At 41.7% G+C, this 8,135-nt stretch overlaps 1 pseudogene; it reads right to left on the bottom strand.

The window, feature by feature from the left end:
• Window positions 1-4,690: 4,690 nt before the first annotated feature.
• LOC131503510 (uncharacterized) lies at window positions 4,691-5,684 on the bottom strand (annotated as a pseudogene).
• Window positions 5,685-8,135: the final 2,451 nt, after the last annotated feature.

The following is an 8,135-nucleotide window of genomic DNA, read 5'->3' as shown; positions in this document are numbered from 1 at the left end:
GGTAACAACGTTCTGCTATTTCAAATCAAACTACTGCACTTACTTGTCTCCCTTAACACAGGAAGTACGAAACTCACACATATTGCTTCAAATTTAGTTTTCTACATGTAAACTCACACGGATTGAAAGCAAACATTACCGAGCTTACCCAAAATGAAAATTTCGTGTTGACATTTGGCAAGTTCGTGATTGGTAACTCTTATTATTTGTATAAATTCTCAGATAGTTTAATATACATAACAATATGTTTTAAATATATTTCAGAACAAAGGACAAAAAGACCCTAAATATCTAAGGAAGTCTAGAAAACCTCCAACAGTGAAAACTACCTAATGAATCAACTTAATTTACCTCACCTCCTGCCGTTTCTTTCGTCAACTAAACCCACTCCTACATTACCTTCTCATCATTTGTCTTTTGGCTTTCTCAGACCGCACTCTATTTTCAGGATGTGAAACTCGCAAGTACCTCTCAGCATATATATTTATTTTCAGCCCACATGCCTCCAATTAATAGCATTTATGAAGCATTTTCTACGTGTTCACCCATTACCATCCTTTTTTAATCCTTTCAGTAGTCCAATAGTTTATTTTACTAACCACATGTGATTCTTCAGGAAGCTAAAGCATAGAGCATTTCTGTAACTTACGTGCAGTTCTAAAGGTTTCCAGTGGTCAATCTTTCATCCCACCGCAGTCAATGTGATCCACAGTTAGGACGCTGCTGCCTCCAATTATTGATAGGAACTCACACACAAAGACAAATCCAGGGCACATAATACTATGAATCCTGCCCTTGCTAACACTCTATGTCTACCCGCTAGGCTGTATTGAAAATTCTGGCTTTACTTTATTCTCTAGGACAGCCTTTACTGCTGCTACTCTTATGCAGCACACTTACGTTCTTTTATAATATAAAAATACGTTTGTGTTAGGCTTTCTATCACTGCTAGAAGGGGGTTGGAGTCAGGACTCAAATGAACTTTGATGCAGTTTTAAAGTCTTTATTGTGGCAAACTGGGTAATGGTTTGGACTCTGGCATGAAGCATTGTCTCAGAGATTCGCTAGAACATCAGACTTGATATTGACATACTGTTGACTCCGAAAATAGCACAAAAACCATATCTCCAGGCTTCCAGGATGTTGATGTTAACAAAAGAAATAAAAATTTCTCACATTGTTTGCAATTCACACGCAAACATAAGATTACATTTCAAAAACTTTCCAACATCATTAGAAGAGCCAGACACTGCATATTCTCTAACACGTATTTACAGTTAATACATTAAAAAGAAAAGTACAAGCAGATTGTAAATCTTAATCATAGGTGCACATTAAACTGTCCAAGAACACAATTCAGTTCCATGACAAACAACTGAGTTCTAATTCCCATAAGACATGACAATCTACCAAAAATATTTTAAACACACCAATAAAGCAAATTATATATATATATATATATACTTATATATATATATAAGTGTGTGTGTGTGTGTGTCTGTGTGTGTATATATATATATACACACATATATACATATATGTATATGTGTATACATATATGTATACATATATACACATATATATATCCAGTATATAATATATATACGCACTAAATAATATAAATATTATATATATAAATTATATATGCACTAAAAACACTCATTTTAAGAGCTCCGTGGCAATCCTTGGAACACCAAAAAACTATGAGTTCAAAATTGCTCAGATTTTTTTGTATCCAAATATGTTTCATGCATTTTTATTCAACAGTGTTCAGAACAATAGTAGTATTGCTTCCACACAGCAAATCATTATGTGTCAGCCACTGGTTTAAATTATACTGGAACAATTGCGTCCTCAAACTTGGGCAAAACACACAGCACAACAGTGACAGTAAACAACAATGAAGCTTGCTCTCCACAATTATAACATTACTGGTTCTGTAAGGAAAAGTAAGTTTCTGGGTGACAAGTAGAAGGGGGATAAAAATGACATCAGGAATTCAAAAGCTTATGTGAGGTGCCAGTCACCACATATAGGCACTCAAGCATAGCAAGGTCATAAACTCCCTCCTCCTTGTGCCATATGAGATATAAAGGTATGAGAATGAATCAAGACTATGGGATTTATTTCAAAAATCTGTACAACCTAACCACAGACTCATTTTAGAAGACAGTAAATGAATGCCTCACCAGAAAGCCCACCGTGTCAAGTTCCTTTTCACGGTCTGCCCAAAAGGATATATAAAATACTTTCATTTTCATATTAATATATGAATCGACTATATTAGTTATTTCTTCACATTATATAAGTTGTAAAACAAAACTTCAGCAAGGTTTTGCTAAAGAACACTTGGCAAAAACAAAGACTTTTCTTTTTTTTACATCCTATTTTTTAAACTAGAAATGGCAATATTTTTTAAGGGACCAGCTAAACAACATATTGAATTTAGGATGGACATTCAGATCCAAACCGAAATCAGATAGCCCAGATAACCCAAAGCATGAATGCAAGTTCAAGTGCAATAAAATAAGAAGGTATAGCAGGGAAAAACTAAGATTCTCAGTTAAGTACAAATAACTGCATGGTGTCAATGGTTGTGTTTCAAAGCTGTACTGAGCTAAGTTATCCTCCCAGCTACATCTAATTTCAAAACCCTCTGGGAAGCTACCTCGATCAGCTATATGTTGAAATTACATTCTAATATGGTCATTGGATTCATTTTTAATTATTATGCAATTACATACAAGAGGGAAGTTGTACAAATATGTATCTTTTCCTCAGGGGCTAATTAGCTAAAACAGTTCATTTGGGAAGGGTGGGGGAGAAAAACTTGTGTATTTCAAATACCATTAGCAATGGAAGCTAGTAACGAAAATTTATATAAGCTTCCTATGACACGAGTATAATTTAACCCTCTGCATCTTTTATATAATTATTCACTTTTATTTACTCATGTGGCAGTATTTGTAACAACACATTATCACTGAGTATTGAAAAAAAGAATATGAGGCTTACTGGAAACTGTATATTAGGAAGCTATGCCATTTGAACTCTACAAGCCCAAGAGTCAAAATCACAACTATTGGGGTGCCTGGGTGGCTCAGTCGGTTAAGCGTCCGACTTTGGCTCAGGTCATGATCTCACGGTCCGTGTGTTTGAGCCCCACGTCGGGCTCTGTGCTGACAGCTCGGAGCCTGGAGCCTGCTTCAGATTCTGTGTCTCTCTCTCTCTCTCTGACCCTCCGCCATTCATGCTCTGTCTCTCTCTGTCTCAAAAATAAATAAACATTAAAAGAAAATTAAAAAAAATCACAACTCTCATTATTGCCCTAAAAAGCTGCCAAGCAGAGAGAAACCGTAATCTTGAAGATTAAATAGGTCATGTTTCAGCCTGGGATGGATGGTTCTATTGCAGAACACTTAAACTTGAAAGAATAGTGGTACAAACTCACTCCTTGGCCCTTCCGATATCGCAGTAAAATCTGGCTGCGGCACCACTAACTAAAAACCATTAAGTCTCGCTGCCACCAATAACTGAGGTCACTTGGATAATCCAGAATTCCCTGCTGGGCCACAGGATATAAACACGTTCATGAAAGTGAAAAGTACTCTGTGTGGCTCTCCTGTTTGATCCCTCTGGTCTTTGATTGCCAAGCAAAAGACCAATACGTGCCAACTTAACTGTGCATGGACATAAGATAATAAAGGAAAGTCCTGGAGCAAAACTGTTAACCAACTGCCATGATATTTATAAGAGTGATGCTTGGTAATGTGGATATTTCCTGTTATCCAACAACAACGACAAAAACAAGTGAGGAAAATCTATTTTGCCCAAAGATAACCTCAACCAGGTATTTGGTGCCAAAAAAAATGTACCACCGCTCTATATCAGTAATACTTCAGAGAATTCCAACGGCTATTATGTATGCAGCTTTAGTCACCACACTTACCCCTACTCATTTATTCTATGTGATTTCCATTTTAAAATAAATTATCCTGGAAAGATTCCCAGATCAGTATGTGAGATTGGTACAAAGCCAAGTCATTTCCGAGTGGATTCCATCCATGTCCATAACCAGCACCAGTTATTTATTTATTTATTTATTTATTTATTTATTTATTTATTTATTTATTTATTTATTTATTTATTTAGTTAGTTAGTTAGTTAGTTAGTTAGTTAGTTATTGAAAATCCCTCATTGGTTTTTAATAGAAACCGTGTGGTTTCTCAATGCACTTTCAATTTTACCAACTTATAAAGAATTTCCCAAGTTAATTTTACTCAACAAAACTTCCCGAGTGTCTACCATTTCCTTTAGGAGCTCACTAAACATAAACATTACATTTCAATATAAAATCTTTAGAAACGTCTTAAGAATGTGTACACAGTTGAACTTTGGATCTTTTGGTTTGTAATCACCGAGCCCATGACATTCAAAGCCATACAAATCCTTACATTATTAACAGTGATACGCTTGAATTTCTTAGAAATTCTTCGAAAATATCCTTGGTCAAAGCGTTGGAATCCAGTTAACTCGGAAAGGTGTGGGACTCAGAATACCCACTATTGCCATTGGTATTGAGAATACCAACTCTTGCAACAACTTTCCACACATATTCAATCTTTTGTCCAGAAAGAGTGGCAGTCAAAAAAGGAGAGAAAGAAAGAAAATGAGGCGGGAGGAGCCAGAGGTGGGTGAACAGCAAGGAAATTCTAGCTTTATTACACAAGCATGGAACCAACTTCCTTTGGAGTGGGTGGGGGTGGAATAGCTTCTTCTGAAGACTTCAGACCAATGAGGGAACAAGAGAGAACATGGATCTGCCCCTACAGTCCTGGAGACATCTCAATCTGGGGTTAGGAAGAAAGGGGACCTCCCTTGCGGTCCAGGGGTCTCCTCCCTCCGCAGACCTGGTGCTGGGAGGCAGCAGAGGGCACAGCTGCCCCGGAGTCCCAGAAGGCGGCGCCGCATCCCGGGGGCGCTGGCCGGGACCGTCTGGTGCTTCTTCTCCTGTAAAGTGCACTAGGAGACGCGGTCCCGGCTGTCCCTAGTTCATCCCTCCAGGCACAACCCGTCCCTGGGCTGAGAAGTCGCGCGGCGGTGGCCCGCATCTCCCGCCCAGGCACTGGGAAGAGGCGGAGTCTCACCACGGGTTCCAGGTTCACTCCCAGGACTTGGCGCGCCTGGCGTAGCGCTTCTGGCAGGCTGCTCTCGACCCACACGGCGCCTAGTACGCGGATGGTGGGGAAGGTGGTCAACGTCGGGGTGGCCGCCCTTCCACTCTCCTCCAGGGTGCGGCCCCTGGAGCACGTCCCGGGTGCCGCGTGCTTACGGGGGCTGCTATCCTCCCGGGATGGTGGCGGCGGGGGCGGCACCTTCCTCTGGCCGACCGCCACCGTCCGGGCTCCGTGGCGCCTCCGCCTGGCAGCTGGCGGGCGCGTCTGGAGGCGGGCCTCGGGGGCTGCTGCCTCCGCATGGCCCCTCCTGCAGCGCTAGAGGCTCCTCTTATGGCTGCTGGGGCCAAGGCCGCCCTGGGCCAGCGTCTCCGCCTCTTCATGCTGCTCAGGATGTGAGGCCGCTAGGGGCCGCTGCGCTTGCCAGGTCTCGCGGCCGCCTCAGGACCCTAATGAATTTCCTACCATGAAGCCAAATCAGGAGGCAGGCTGTGAGAGTTACACCGCAGTTGCTAGGAGACCAGGCGCTTTGTGAGGTCACAATGTCTGCATATCTTATCACGGTGGGCTGCCCAAAGCTGCCTTAGGTTTGGCTGTGTTTCAGATTATGCCCTTGAGAAAGACCTGCACGCAATCTTACCTGAGAAGGCCCATAATTGTTCACGAGTTCAAGAGTGTTGTCCTAGAGGTGAATGCACGGGTGCTTCATCCTCCATTAATTCCATCTAACATGAAATGACACTTAGCGGTGGAGAGTACACACAACTTGCAATCAAACATGACTCTAAGAGGGTTTTAGCTAATTAAGTGCCTTGTCATGCAACGCACTGAAAGCCAAATTGAAATAACTACCCTACCCTTTCAAAGAACACCGATATACTGTGCCTTGCTTAGGGTTCCATACGTGTGTTGCTACAGCTCACAGTTCACGAAGCTGTTCTTCACAGCAGCAGCAAACAGTTCGCCTAGTTAGTATCCATTCGCACTTTCATGCAGCTTAGGGAAGACCGAGTCGTTGTGTGCTTAAGAGCAAAGCGTCAACGAATTATGTGTGAGTGGCCAGTAGGGCATTCAGTGCCACTAAAACCTATTCACTACCTACCAATTCATGATATTTCAGGTAAGTCATAGACAAGGTAGTAAGAGACCGTATGGGATTCCAAGGGTAGAAAACGTGTTACACCGTCCGTGTAAGTGCTTTTGAAAACAACCAGCATAGTCCATCCGTCATCACCACATACACAATTCATTCACAAAATACTACAAGGACCACCTACCATGATCGATTGAAATCCACTTCGGCATGAAAGGATGACTCCAAACTATGTGAATCACTAAAAGTGGTAAGTCATGGTAACAATTAGAAGAGAAACTTGCCAAGGTCAACGTGATACATGTGACAGGCCTCTGTCTTTATTCAACTCCTTCTCTTAAACACACAAACAAAAGTTTCATCTACGCAGCTTAAGCTACTACTACCTCATGCTCATAAAGTGCTGAAAATGGAAAGCTATCCTCATATTCAGTAAGAGCAACCCCTGGATTTCCTTTTTCATTAAATGTAATTTATTTTCAAATTGGTTTCCACGCAACACCCAGTGTTTATCCCAACAGGGGCCCTCCTCAATGCCCGTCACACACTTTCCCCTCTCCCCAACCCCACGTCAACCCTCGGTCTGTTATCAGTATTGAAGAGTCTCTTATGGTTTGCCTCCCTCCCTCTCTATAACTGTTTCCCCCCATCATCTCGCCCATGGTCTTCTGCTAAGTTTCTCAGGATCCACACATGGATGAAAACATATGGTATCTGTCTTTCTCTGCCTCACTTATTTCACGTAGCATCATACCCCCCAGTTCCATCCACGTTGCCACAAATGGCCAGGTTTCATTCTTTCTCATGGCCAAGTAGTATTCCATTGTATATACATAAACCACAACTTCTTTATCCGCTTGTCAGTTGCTGGACAGCTAGGCTCTTGCCATAGTTTGGCTGTTGTTGAAAGTAGTGCTATAAACATTGGGGTACATGTGCCCCTATGTCTCAGCACTCCTGTACCCCTTGGGTAAATTCCTAGCAGTGCTATTGCTGGGTCTTCAGGTAGATCTATTTTTAATGATTTCAGCAACCTCCACACTGTTTTCCAGAGCGGCTGCACCAGGTTGCATTCCCACCAACAGTGCAAGAGGGTTCCTGTTTCTCCACATCCCAACCAGCATCTATAGTCTTCTAATTTGCTCATTGTAGCCACTCTGACTGCCATGAGGTGGCATCTCAGTGCGGTTTGGATTTGGATTTCCCCGACGAGGAGTGCTGTTGAGCATCTTTTCATGTGTCTCTTGACAATCTGGATGTCTTTTTTAGAACAGTGTCTGTTCAAGTCTTCTGCCCGTTTCTTCCCTGGATTCTTTGTTTCCTGGGTGTGGAGTTGGTGAGTTCTTTTTATAGGTTTTGGATAGTAGCCAATTATTCAGTATGACTTTTGCACACATCTTTTCCCATTTGGTCAGTTGCCTTTTAGTTTTGTTGATTGTTTCCTTCACTGTGGAGAAGATTTTTGTTTCAAGGATGTCCCGATGATTCAATTTTGCTTTTAGTTCCCTTGCCTTTGGAGATGTGTCAACTAAGAACTTGCTGATGCTGAGGTCAGAGACGATTTTTCCTGCTTTCTCCTCAAGGGTTTGATGGTTTCCTGTCTCACATTCACGTCCTTCATCCATTGTGAGTTTATTTTTGTGAGTGGTGTAAGAAAGTGGTCTAATTTCATTCTTCTGCATGTTGCTGTCCACTTCTCTCAGTACCATTTGTTAAAGAGACTGTCTTTTTTTCCATTGGATATTCTTTCCTGCTCTGTCAAAGATTAGTTGGCCATACGTATATGGGTCCAGTTCTGGGGTCTCTATTCTATGCCATTAAGTCTATGTATTTGTTTCTGTGCCAATACCATGCTGTCTTGATGGTTA

Source organism: Neofelis nebulosa, chromosome Y (assembly GCF_028018385.1).
Source record: "Neofelis nebulosa isolate mNeoNeb1 chromosome Y, mNeoNeb1.pri, whole genome shotgun sequence".
Lineage (NCBI taxonomy): Eukaryota > Metazoa > Chordata > Mammalia > Carnivora > Felidae > Neofelis > Neofelis nebulosa.
This window is presented reverse-complemented; position numbering and strand designations above follow the sequence as displayed.